Source organism: Ostrea edulis, chromosome 8, assembly GCF_947568905.1.
Source record: "Ostrea edulis chromosome 8, xbOstEdul1.1, whole genome shotgun sequence".
Classification (NCBI taxonomy): domain Eukaryota; kingdom Metazoa; phylum Mollusca; class Bivalvia; order Ostreida; family Ostreidae; genus Ostrea; species Ostrea edulis.
Window position 1 is genome coordinate 61354496 of NC_079171.1, and position 13806 is coordinate 61368301.

The following is a 13806-nucleotide window of genomic DNA, read 5'->3' on the forward strand; positions in this document are numbered from 1 at the left end:
CGCCAATACAACCAATCATTGGGTCAAATGCTGTTTGACGTGTTTCATACCGATTGTGAAGCCGTTCTTGGCACATTGATTTTGACTGTGGATAACTTCGTTTATTTGATCAGGATACAGGGCCCACGGTGGGTGTGACCGGTCAACAGGGAATGCTTACTCCTCCTAGGCACCTGGTCCCACCTTTGGTGTGTCCAGGAGTCCGTGTTTGCTCAACTCTCTATTTTGTATTTTTTATAGGAATTATGAAATTGATCACTGTTCGTAATATTCACCTTTCATGTATGCTTAGAATGAATTCACGCTTACAGTAAAGCATGGTGATTTTATTTCCCTGTAATTTTAAAACATAGTATGAACTTATTGGATATCAAAAAAGCGTGGAGTTAACGAACAATGACCAATCAATCTATAAGGAATACTAAATAAGTTGGACACACACGGACCCCTGGACACACCAGAGGTGGGATCATGTGTCTAGGAGGAGTAAGAATCCCTTGTCAATGGGTCGCACTCGCTGTGAGCGTTAATATGTTTATAATGAATCAAACCTATTTATTACCGGAACTTCGATAGTAGTTGCCAGAATTATATTTATATTAATGTATTCATTGTAAAATTAAGACCTTCATGGTTTAAGTTTCATACTTGGAATATAATTATGTTTAAGCAATGAACACCAGTTCTGATTGTGCTTTTAGTTGAACAAGACAATGAAAAGAATAGAAACAACCATTTTCATGTACAATTTTATGTATATTCTAATACACAACAAAATTTTGTGACAACTAAATTTAATGTAACCTTGGAATCTCATGAATATTCTGCACGCATGTTTGGACTCGCGTTTTAGTGGTCATCAATGCATCTGAGTAAAACTGAAGTGTTTGATATTCTCCTACATCTTCTAATAATGGAATATTTTTTTTATGAATTTATATCTTCCTATTCCACTCAATAACAATAACTGTCACAACACATAGCTCCATTGAATAACATTTCAATGGTAATCAAAGACACAACTTGTTTTCATTTTAGCAAGATTATTTCCGGTGTCGTAAAATTGCTTGTATACAGTAGATGTGTTTGGAGCCCCAATCACGAACATCAGCTTTCTAATTTATTGTGACAGCTAACTTGTGGTTGTTATTTGTATTCGTACTAATACTAATAATCCGGTAAGGTGTGTGTAACAGTTTTATTTCGTTGAATCTTTGACTAGGGAAAGAGAAATGATGGTTTTATTAGGAATTAAGGACGGTTCCTTGTCTCCTGTCATTATTCAGACAAATTAGATATACAATGAATTATAGAATAGGTTTTTGACACCATTGACATCTGCTTCTTTGAAAAATATTGAACACGGATATATTCGTGAAAAGTGAAGATAACGAACAGTGATCAATCTCACAAATCCTATACACAAAACAAAATAGAGAGTTAGGCAAACACGGATCCCTGGATATACCAGAGCCTAGAAGGAGTAAGCATCCCCTGCCGACCGGTCACACCCGCCGTGAGCCTTATATCTTGATCAGGTAAACGTTATCCGTAGTCAAAATCGGTGTTCCAATAACAGCCTAACAATCGACATGAAACACGTCACACACCATTTGACCCAATGATAAGTATTACCAAACTAGATCGTTATAACGACCATATAATTTGTGAAATGCTGACATTAACATTAAACGAGACTGTTGAAACCCTGCGCCATCAACTGGTTTTGTGATCAGTCATCCAAAAATTATTTTGTTAAATATCTCTCTTATTCTATGGACAACTACTCTGAAGTTTATATCAAAGAGATGTTTGAGTTCCTTATTGACAATCTCCTCGCAGTCTCTAGTGATCATGTGTTTAGCAGTTTGTTAGAATTCCTATGGGTACAGATTGTGCTACTTTGCTACTTTATTAGCTGATCTTACAACGCAGAACTCTTCTACATCAAAAGAGAAATGTCCATGTTTTGACCTCAAAATAGACATTTAGTAATGGTCGATTGATCACTGTTGGTTATCCTCATCATTCCTAATAAAAACTACTCATTTTCATTCATTTGTTGTTTCGATATATCTTGCCCCGTGGTGTCCGGGTAAGAATAGATCCTCAGTACCCCTTCCTTGTCATAAAAGGCGACTATATGGGGCGGTTCTTCGGATGAGACCGAAGAAACCGAGATCCCGTGTCACAGCAGGTGTGCCACGATAAAGATCCCACCCTGCTCAAAGGCCATAAGCGCCGAGCATAGGCCGAAATTTTGCAGCCCTTCACCGGCAGTGGTGATGTCTCCATAAGAGGTAAATATGCTGAAAAGAGACGTTAAAACAATATACAATCAGTCAATCGATATATCTTAGTGAACTCCAAATAAAAGACACCAAAGATTTTACCACATCTGCTTAACATCTGGATGTCTTGTAGAGATATTAACGGGGTGATTTCAGCTTCTCCGTTCTCAACTCCCCATATTCATTAATCAATATTCCATTATCACCTGCATATGATATTTATGTATCTTAACTGATTCGATACGCAAGAGCTGACTCTGCGTATGATCAGTTTTTAAATCGAGACAGGCTACTGACAAACATGTTGATGTTACAAGGGTTTTAAAAGTCTCATTTAAAGTCAGTAAATACAATGGTCGTTATAGCGATTAAATTTTACAATACAGCCGACCATCAGGTCGAATGCTGTCTGGTGTTTCATATCTTTACACACTGGTTTTGATTATGGACTACTTCTTTCACCTGTTAAAGATAAAGGGCTCATGGCGGGCATGACCGGTAAAAAGGGAATTCTTACTCCTTGATTCCACTGCTGGTGTGTCCAATGGTCCATATTAGCCTTTCTCGTAAATATGTGAGATTGATAACTGTTCGTTATCTTCAATTTTTGATGCAGTCTATAGATTTTGTAGAACCAATCTTTCATATTAAGTCACAAAATCAATATAAAGAATATCGCATTAAATGGCTTGAGCGTAACATTTTTCATAATCGTTTTGCATAAATATCGTGGGCATTGCATTTGTGGTTTTGCCAAAAAATCCCCATAACTTCTTTAAAATGAAAATTCGTTCACGCTGTAAACTTTATATAGAAACTATATTTCGTTTAAAAAGTGATTTCAAGGTATTCTTTAACCACGAGCATGAGGGGGATATTAAGTTCAAGGAAAATTGCTGAGATCATAACATTTCATAACGCTACCTTTAAAATCGGTAAATATCACAGCTCTGAATATAAATCATAGGAATACGCGACCAGAATAGGAATAGATATAAAACAATCATGAGCATATATATAAGTAAATTACACCTATTGAACATTTTCAATGGGTATGATGGTAATCATTTCTAATTTATCGTGCGTCGTGTATTTCACGTGGGTTTTAACATGTCTGGATTTCGGCTAGACAGCTGTTTCCAACGACTTTAAACCCCACTTCACAATAAGCATGAATTCGTTATAAGCATGTTTTAATTTATATACAGTATCATTGGATCTTTTCAAATCGGTAGTAGTTTTTTTTTCTAGATTCTTTGGTCATTGTTTCAATTTGTGTTACGTCTCATTCCAGAATGTTTCACACGTGGAAACTTCACCCGCTTTCGGTAAAATGCCACAAATTTGCTTGGCACTCAGGTCCGTAGCAGTGAGAGTTTCTGTAGGCTGTTACAACACTGATCTTCATTTTGTATGTCAAATATGAAAGACCGGTGACTTTCTTTTCCATTACAGCGCGTTCGGATTTATCACACATCATTACTACAGACTCCCGGTCACATTGTTCTAACTTTTAATAAATCTGGCTTCCTTCGAAAACAGTTCCAAATGTGTCGACAGAGGACTGTACCCAAATCCGAGGAAATGTCAATGAAAAGGTTAACATAACGAACAGTGACCAATCTCTCAATCTCATAAATCCTAAAAAGAACACAATACCAAGAGTAGGGCAAATACTGATCCATGAACCAGAAGTGGGATGAGGTGTCTAGAAGGAGTAACCACCCATGTCGTCCGGTCACACCCACCGTGAGCCCTATACCTCGATCAGGTAAACGGAGTTATCCGTAGTCAAAATCAGCGTGTAACGAACGGCCTGAATTTGTATGAAACATGTCATATAGCATATGACTAAACTATAGGTAGCACTGTGTTGTGTGGGTTTTTTTCTCTCATACAAATTAAGCATCCCTAAGCACTGTGTTGCTTCCTTAATACCTACACTTCTCAGGACATGGTAGTAATTATAAATATTCAAGAAAAGAGTTTTCAAACATTCTGAAAATATCGTTTTAAAGACATTCCATCCATTCTTCTCCTGAGTTTAAAGTGATACTGCAACCCTTTTTGAAATTTAATGGTGAAACGCATATAGCCAAAAATACGCCAGAACGATTAATATGTGGTCAAAATAATCTTAGTGTATTCCATATATTTATCTGCCAAAACCAATAAGTGAAAACTCGTAACCACAAAGCGTTCTTTTTATAAAGACCTGTATGAAATATTTCCTGTTTACGTGTAAAATTCATTACCATTTGACATGTTGCATCAATTTCCTTGTCAAAGCCAAATTAGTGTATATATTTACTAGGTATGAAGAAAATAACGAAATTGAAAATCACTCGCGTCTTGTGGATGACAAACGTCTTTGTCTTTTTAAATTACCTCATACATAAATTCATTAGTGCTTTCCATGCATCCCTACTGAGTGCGATGGATGGACTGAACAGAAGAGTATATGACGACATGATATATTTCTCTGACTTCTGGCAGTCATAAAACAATTACGACAACTTGATGAGGTCCTAATTAAAATTTACGGATTATAAAAACACCGCCTGCTGTACGTGATTGATAAAACAAGTCAGACACTAAGCGGGTCCCTCAGCATTTATCTCTCCCTCTGGAATTTCGATTTCTATTATCTTGTGGGTCGCTGGACTTTGTAGTGTTTTCTTATCTTTTGGACTATTAGATGACGTTGTTATTTCCTACGGTTTGGAGTCCAGTTAGTGGTTCGTTTCGAGAGTACCAAAGTGACGTGAAATACAGTAATCCGTTAGAAGCGTTAAGTGAAAAGAAAAGTGTCAGGGATATTTCACAAGGGCGTTACTATACACCTCTGTGAGGACCACAAATACTGAATCAAGAGAAATCCGAAAACACTCATTTACTTTTAATGGGTGACTTGTGATGCAGTCTTTCTGGAGCTGTTTCATTTATACATTTATTGTTGCGATTGTTTGAAATCCGTCCACTCTGTTGTACTTGTAATCCAAGAAAAAACTCATTGTGACTCAAACTTTTTTCACACTACCATGTGCATATTTGAGGGCATTTAATCGCCATCTCCAAAAAAGGTATTTATATGTTCTTCACGTCTGCACAAACCATTAATTCATCTAGCAGATTGTTTCATTTCTCGACATATACAGAACTGTTTCGCATATTTCGTTACGTAGTCGTCTGCAGTTATCGCCAACTTCCCACTGTGAATTGAAATTAGGATATCCCACAAACACAGCGTGCGTTAACGCCCGTCTTGAGGCAGTAAAAGGAATCATTAGGCAGACAAGACAAATTTGTCCGTCCCTAACGAGGCACTAAACTCTCTGGATACACTTTTCACTTTTAAGAAACGTCCCTGTAATTTGGACCCGCTGTTCATCATTTTGATTGTCTTGCAATCCAAAGGTAATTCGTCTTTTTTAGTATTTATCTTATTTTTATGAACGGACTTCCATCTGCAATGCAATTATCCTACACTTGAAGTATCTTGCAACGTTGATAGCCGAACAAAAGCACTTGGTTTAACTGGCGATATTCATAACCTTCCTGAAAGACTATTTCTAGTTTCGTGACAGCGTTTGTTTTATTTTATCATGCAAGTGAGAAGAGACGACTACTCCCGATGAGTCAATTTAAAGGTTATTTTCTTTGACATTTCTCAAATAATTGTTTGGACAAACACCCCAGCATCGTAAACCCTCAACACACACGGGGATAATTCCTAAAGAGAAAGGTTTCCTAAATGTTGAATGGGTATCGTTTCACTATTTTTATACGATGTATAACTAGTAATGCTTAGTCAATGTTTCTCTCCATCTATTTCTTATATTCCATTGGTATTTCATTTACACGAGATAAAGGCCGTTCTTTGCACACCCATGTTGACTACGGATTACTCCGTTTACCTGATCAAAATATACGGCTCACGGCGGGTGTGACCGGTCATCCTGGGATGCTTACTCCTCCTGGACCCCTGAACTCACCTTCGGTGTGTCCAGGGGTCCGTGTTTGTCGTTCTCTTAATTTTGTATTTGTTATATGAGTTATGAAATTCATCACTGTTCGCTATCTTCACCTCTATCCCATTTGTATTTCACATGATGACCTATACACTATTAAGAAAAAGCAACATTGTATAATGTATTCAAAGATTACAGGGATAAGCTGACTATAAAAATTATCCAATGATTTCATTGTTTTCGTTTGTAGGTATATAAACAGCAATTATGTGTCTAAAGAGTGCATTTGCATATTTTGTTGCCTTCCAGTTATTTTTTTTTTTTGTTTTTTGTATTGCATAAAATATTTATAAACTAATAGGAACGAGGTATGGTTTAAGGAATGGTTTAAACATAGAAGACGATAATACATGTGTTTTTTTCTCATTTCAGATTACACCAATAGTATTCTCTGTAAGAAATGGGGAGGATTCTTGCCGCTGTAGCTTGCATAATCGTTATGGTAAGTGGGATGTCTGTTTTTGGTTTGTCTTGCTCCACAGATGAGCCGCGACTTTACGTCTTCGTCACATTGTTTTCAGCCTGTGTGTTTATATGTAAATGAACGTTAGGCACGAATTGTACACAACCTTAATCATATAAAACTAGTAGAATATCTAGGTTGGGTGATATCATTGAAAATTGTTCTATACACATGTAATATGGTACAACAACTAGCACTGAAATTGAAAATATTCAATATGTTATAACCTGATTTCATTCATTTTTGGTTAAATGTAGTTCTGTGGCTATCGCAAATATGAATATAACAGATTTACGATGGTTAAATGACCAGCACCAGAGTCACTGGGACGACCAGACAATCCCGCCCCTCTAACTCAAAATATTCCAAGTTTGGATGGGACATTATAGAGTAATAAAGACGATATCGTAAAGTTTATCTGAGAGATAGAAAACGACGTGTTGCTATCTTTCTTTGAAATTCTAGGATTGAATGTCCTTTCTAAGGGTTTGTGACTCCCACCTGTTCAGTGACGGTGAAAACAAAGCTATAAATTTCCCTCGTAGTATCTTATCATTGTTGTACTCGATAAGCAACTTATCATAAATCAAACTAAGATATTTTGATGTGAATGTTTTAAACCTTATCAGAAGATGTATCGTAAAAATACAGACACAAGCTTATTGTTCAAAAAGTTCATTTCAATTTTCCTATGCATCTTCTTTTTTTTCCGTAATTAGTTTTTAAGTGTAGAATTAGAAAAGACCAGTAAATGTTGCATACACTAGTATCTCGCATTAAATTTATGCCAAAACGCGTACACCAGGTAAGGTTGGTTTTTTTTTTTTTCATACATACTCTCCGTCTTGCTGTCATCAAGCTGTTACATTGATGTCGAGATGACGAGAGGTACGTGATCGTTTCAGACATCTAATGCCTCAAATTTCAGACATTTTCCAAAGCAAAGAGGGTATATTTAGAGCATGAATTCATTTCTCCGTTTCATTCATTTATATCAAATTAATTTCTATATGCAGAAGAAAAAAATTAATTACCTTGACATTAACTAAAACAAGAGATGTGACATATATGATTTATTTTTAAAAATGCCATATCGTACGGGGTGATGCCTTTCTGATATAGAGCATAATTGGAATTACTTTGTCGTAATCAATCTAAAGATTTGATTGGGTCGGCAGAGAAGGACAAAAAAAGGTTAAGAAGTACTTTGATCACGTAATTTAAACCAGTTACAAGGGGGATAAATGAAGAGCCGTTATAGCCTGCTGATGTCGTATTGTCAAAGCTATCTATTTTGTCCTGCCGCTCTGTGCATTTAGCGGTATTAAGTTTGTCCGAATATACACCTTTCATTAATCCTGCTCAAACACACAATCCTGATGAGAACGACATAAGCCCCAAATCCAGATCCTACAGATACACAGTCCGAATATACTCTGTTTATGTTCACAGTGTAAATAAAGTTTCTGCAAATTTAAGACAACTATTTATATCAGAATTCTGATAATTCTATTATCATTATTTCAGCATTTATTTATGTAATGTCCAAGTATTTAATCCAGATATCTTTAATGATAATCGTTCCATACCATCCGTGTACGTTTTGTCTTATCACAGTGCAGGAAACATTCGTTCAAAGAATCGCCCAGATAACGCTGATATCTGTCCTATCCATAGGGCTGATCTGAGTTTATGTTTTGGCTTCAAATGATCAAATCTATGGTGTGTTGTTTTTGTTTTTGTTCGAGAAACAGTCTTTCTTAGTTAAAGCGTTACAGTGATGATACTAATAATCTCTAGGTATGTTAAAGCCTTACAGCGATGATACTATTAAACTGTAGGTATGTTATAGTGTGATTGACCTTGGCCTTGTGTTGTGGTTTCATCTCTGATCTTTTAGGTCAGTTTTGTGGTTTGGTGAATAACTTATCACATCTTAATCAACAATAATTAGTTAACTGAACTTCTCTGATATGATAATGATATAGTTAGCGACGAAATGCCAACATCTTGCATTTTGATCAGTATATGAAATGTTAATCTTTTGTAAACAAGATATAGGACTTGTTTTATCTTCTGTCTAACGGGTTTCATATTTTAGCGTTGTTTTATCTTCCGTCCCACGGGATTGCTATTTTAGCGATGTTGTATCTTCTGTCTAACGGGATTCATATTTTAGCGAGGTGAAACAAGAGCTTTAATTTATTGCTCTAAAATATAAAAATATCTAATTGTCCGTCATCACACGTAGATATATGTTAAATCATGCCCATACTAAGGAGGGGCTTAGTTTCCATTACGTCAATTTTGAAACACGCTGGAAGACGCACAAGTGCAATATTAGTATCCGTAAAACATTACATATATTTTGTCTTTGAAATTTATAAATTAGAGATTTACCCCGCTATCTGTTATGTTACTTCTGAACAGTATGTGGCTCACGAAGAAGAGGAGACATGCTTTCTGAAATAGAAGATCAGAAATGCAAGTCTTCTGTGTTGTAAAATAAGAATAAAATAATGATCAACAATACTGTGGAGCCTTGATATATACTTTCATTGACAACCAGTGTTGGTTCATGTTCAGCAATAACGGGCTCGTTCACGGGTTATATTCAAGCTGAACACAATTTACGTTATTGTCAATCTGATTCTTCCCGAAGTAAGTATGTGTAAATATGTTTATATATCCAATGGCTTCAGACCGAATAAGACCGGTATTCACCTAAGTCCTTTTCTTCTTTATTTCAGATTAGTTATGCAATTGGTAAGTAAAATTCTATTCTTGCTTCTCTTTTTAAAAAAAAAATCAAAATAAAAGGCACAGATTTGTTTGTACATGCAAGTTTTTGAAGAAGAAAAGGAAGTACTTGGTTAAAGTATAACCATTAAGTTCTTATGTTCAGTTGATAAATACAAAGCATAGACCACACCCGTGACTACTAGTATGTTAATACGGGATTTTTTTTATGGTTTATAACTTAATTCTTCAAAGGTGTTTTCATCGATACTCGAATGAATATGCTATATACCACAATGATGGCAGGCGTGATACGTCATTAAAGTATACATGTATTTATTTTTCATTAACGGATTATTTTGATTACTTGTCAGAATGGTATATTTTTTTTTGTTGATTATTAATTGTACGTCAATATACATGCTGTCAATACAAAAATGGCAAGGAGTGGCGAGGTCTAACCCACATCATGCGGTGGGTTTTGTTTTCGCCCATTTTGCATTGTTAGTTGATGTCCTCCACATTACTCGGTCCTAACTGTTGGCGTCTCTGTCCGCCATTCCGTGTTAAGGTAGTGTGGATTTGTAGAATTGACATAGATCAATAAATTGGTATGTAACAATCAATCAATACTGATTGGATTACACATTTAATTGACATTGAATTGAACGTGTGTCTCTAATAGGCTAATATATGTAGATGAGAATATGACGTCAAGGAAAATAATCTGAATAACATTCTCTAGGAACTATTTTGCTAAATTGGAAATCTCTCTCTCTCTCTCTCTCTCTCTCTCTCTCTCTCTCTCTCTCTCTCTCTCTCTACAAGTCTCTGTATGCGCGTATTTTTTCTCTCTTTCTGTATTCTCTCTATCACTCTCTGACCTGTACCACTGTGTCTGTTTGTCTATTTTATCTCTCTATCTGTGTGATCCATCTCTTTGTTTTTCTGTTCTCTCTCTCTCTCTCTATCTCTCTCTCTCTCTCTCTCTCTCTCTCTCTCTCTCTCTCTCTCTCTCTGGACCTCTTTTTCTATCTCTTTATATGTTCTGTCTGTATTTCTCTTTTCTTTCTCTTCATTTCATCTCTCTCAAATAAGCGCTACAAACAACATCTTAAAAAATAATTTAAAAATAATTAAATTCACAATCGCTCTATCAACATGAAATTAAATTCAACAGACAAATTAGCCCCGCATTAATGTCAGTGTGAAACAATATTAACAACGACAGGATGATGCAACACCTCGATCCTCGTGATAAAAGCTGAATGAAGTTGATGAATTAAAGGCCTTAATTGGACAGTCTACTTTTAAAAATCCAAGTAAAGTGCTTTCAGATTTAATACAATGATGTTTAAATTGGCACTAAAGCATTGATTGAGCGGATTATAGAAGCTCTGTGAACGTGATTGATGTGGAACTTTTAACTTAATTCTAAACTTTTCTGTGTACTACGATTAATAAATATTAATGATTCAATGACTATATGCAATAGATTAAATTTTTAACATGGCTCGATATGAATTTATTAAAATGGGGTATACTGTGATATGGAAAAAAAATAACAACGAAGACACTTATTGAAGCAAGGGCATGAGATCTTGAAGACTGTCAAAACCTTTACATAAAGAAAAGTATATGTGTCGTTGGCGCGGCGGCTTACCACTCTTCATTATATCGTATCACAGTGACATTTCGTCCTCAATATCAGTGGAGGGTAGCATTCCATCATTAGAGTCTAGGTATTCTAATTAACGGAAGAAAATGAATTGCCTAAACGTTGGTTCTTTCCCATGATTTTTAGCCGTCTGTTTCCGCCGATGCTACCGTGCAGTGAGATTTGATTTACTGCTTTGTCAATTTCTAGACCAGCTGTTCACATGCCTGTCGCATGCTTAACAAACAACCCATTCTGTCATTTAGTTCCTCTTTAATATCATTTTCTTTTTTCTTATTGTAAAAACTCTTCGTTGCGTTATCAAATTATTGTATTTTGAAATGTGATACATCTGACAGGAATATAGCGTTTATTTTATGAATTACAGATACGGGAAAAAAAAACAATTTATGAATATGATTAATTACCCTGAAAGACATGCGCTGACAAGGCTCGTGACATGGACAGTTTAAGCAGAAACATGTTTAATTTATGATAGTTCCCTGCCTCTGTCAATCTTTCGCAGTTTCGGAGGAAATTTAATACACAAAGAGATGGCACGAGATGCGGCACAGGGACGCAAGAACGAGATTTATGAGTTTAAAAATTCATATATACGTTTCTGAAAAGACAATTGTCTTCGATTTAAGTACAGAAGTGGAGAGAATATTCTCATTCGGTGGATGACTATTGCAATGACAATGAATTTCAATCCAAAAATAAAATTTCAATTTACTGTGCACTTAATTGCATTTTTATAACCGTACGCGATGCAAATCGTTATCCGAGGCGTTGCATGTAAGAATATTTTCAACATCAGCATGGTCCAATTGATTAACTCCCAAATATATGTAAATTATAATACACTGCTCTCCTGAAATACGCAACATGTATTTAATACACTAATTAACACAACATGTGTTTAATATACTAAATAACGCAACATGTGTTTAATATACTAAATAACAATACATGTGTTTAATACACTAAATAACACAACATGTGTTTAATACACTAAATAACACAACATGTGTTTAATACACTAAATAACACAACATGTGTTTAATATACTAAATAACGCAACATGTGTTTAATATACTAAATAACACAACATGTGTTTAATATACTAAATAACGCAACATGTGTTTAATATACTAAATAACACAACATGTGTTTAATATACTAAATAACGCAACATGTGTTTAATATACTAAATAACACAACATGTGTTTAATACACTAAATAACACAACATGTGTTTAATACACTAAATAACGCAACATGTGTTTAATATACTAAATAACGCAACATGTGTTTAATATACTAAATAACACAACATGTGTTTAATATACTAAATAACAATACATGTGTTTAATACACTAAATAACGCAACATGTGTTTAATATACTAAATAACGCAACATGTGTTTAATATACTAAATAACGCAACATGTGTTTAATATACTAAATAACACAACATGTGTTTAATATACTAAATAACAATACATGTGTTTAATACACTAAATAACGCAACATGTGTTTAATATACTAAATAACGCAACATGTGTTTAATATACTAAATAACACAACATCTGTTTAATACACTAAATAACACAACATGTGTTTAATACACTAAATAACACAACATGTGTTTAATACAAATAACACAACATGTGTTTAATACACTAAATAACACAACATGTGTTTAATATACTAAATAACGCAACATGTGTTTAATACACTAAATAACAATACATGTGTTTAATACACTAAATAACACAACATGTGTTTAATACACTAAATAACACAACATGTGTTTAATATACTAAATAACGCAACATGTGTTTAATATACTAAATAACACAACATGTGTTTAATACACTAAATAACAATACATGTGTTTAATATACTAAATAACAATACATGTGTTTAATATACTAAATATCACAACATGTGTTTAATACATTAAATAACACAACATGTGTTTATTATATTGAAATACGCCACACGCGTTGCAGCTTCAGTGAAGCATGGTTGTAAAATAACGTTGAATATAGCTGATTTTGATGTGTTGGCCATATGGTATGAGAAACAACTTGTTATAAGCGTGAGTTCACTCGCTGAAACGTATGCAATCAGATTTTATAAAAATTACAACAGATCATGCATGTCTGTGTAGATGTTAAACATAATGAATTACAAGGGTGGATCTAGGTACATGTATTTGTTTTACAAGAATGGATGTCCAGAAAAAGCAGGCTTGAAAGTTTTATTTTCAAGTCTCCCTTGTGTGCCCCCCCCCCCCGAACAACAGATTCCCCCTTGCTTGATCCGCTCTAGGACGTGGGAGTCTTATTAGATTCCCTCCGGGAGGTGAGAATCTCATTAGATCCGCCCCAGATGGGGGAATATCACTAGATCAGCCACAGCAGTCAATCAACCCTTCCTTCATTAACGTGTACTCAGTATAACCAGGATATATTAAAATCTAATTTGATTGAAGAATTCGCATCTGCAAAAAAGGAATGTTAATCACTGTATGCAAAACTATTTCCTCCCTGCCACTCCGAAAGAAACCACACTGCGCTGTTTAGCATATCATATTGATATGAACTAGAATGCATTGC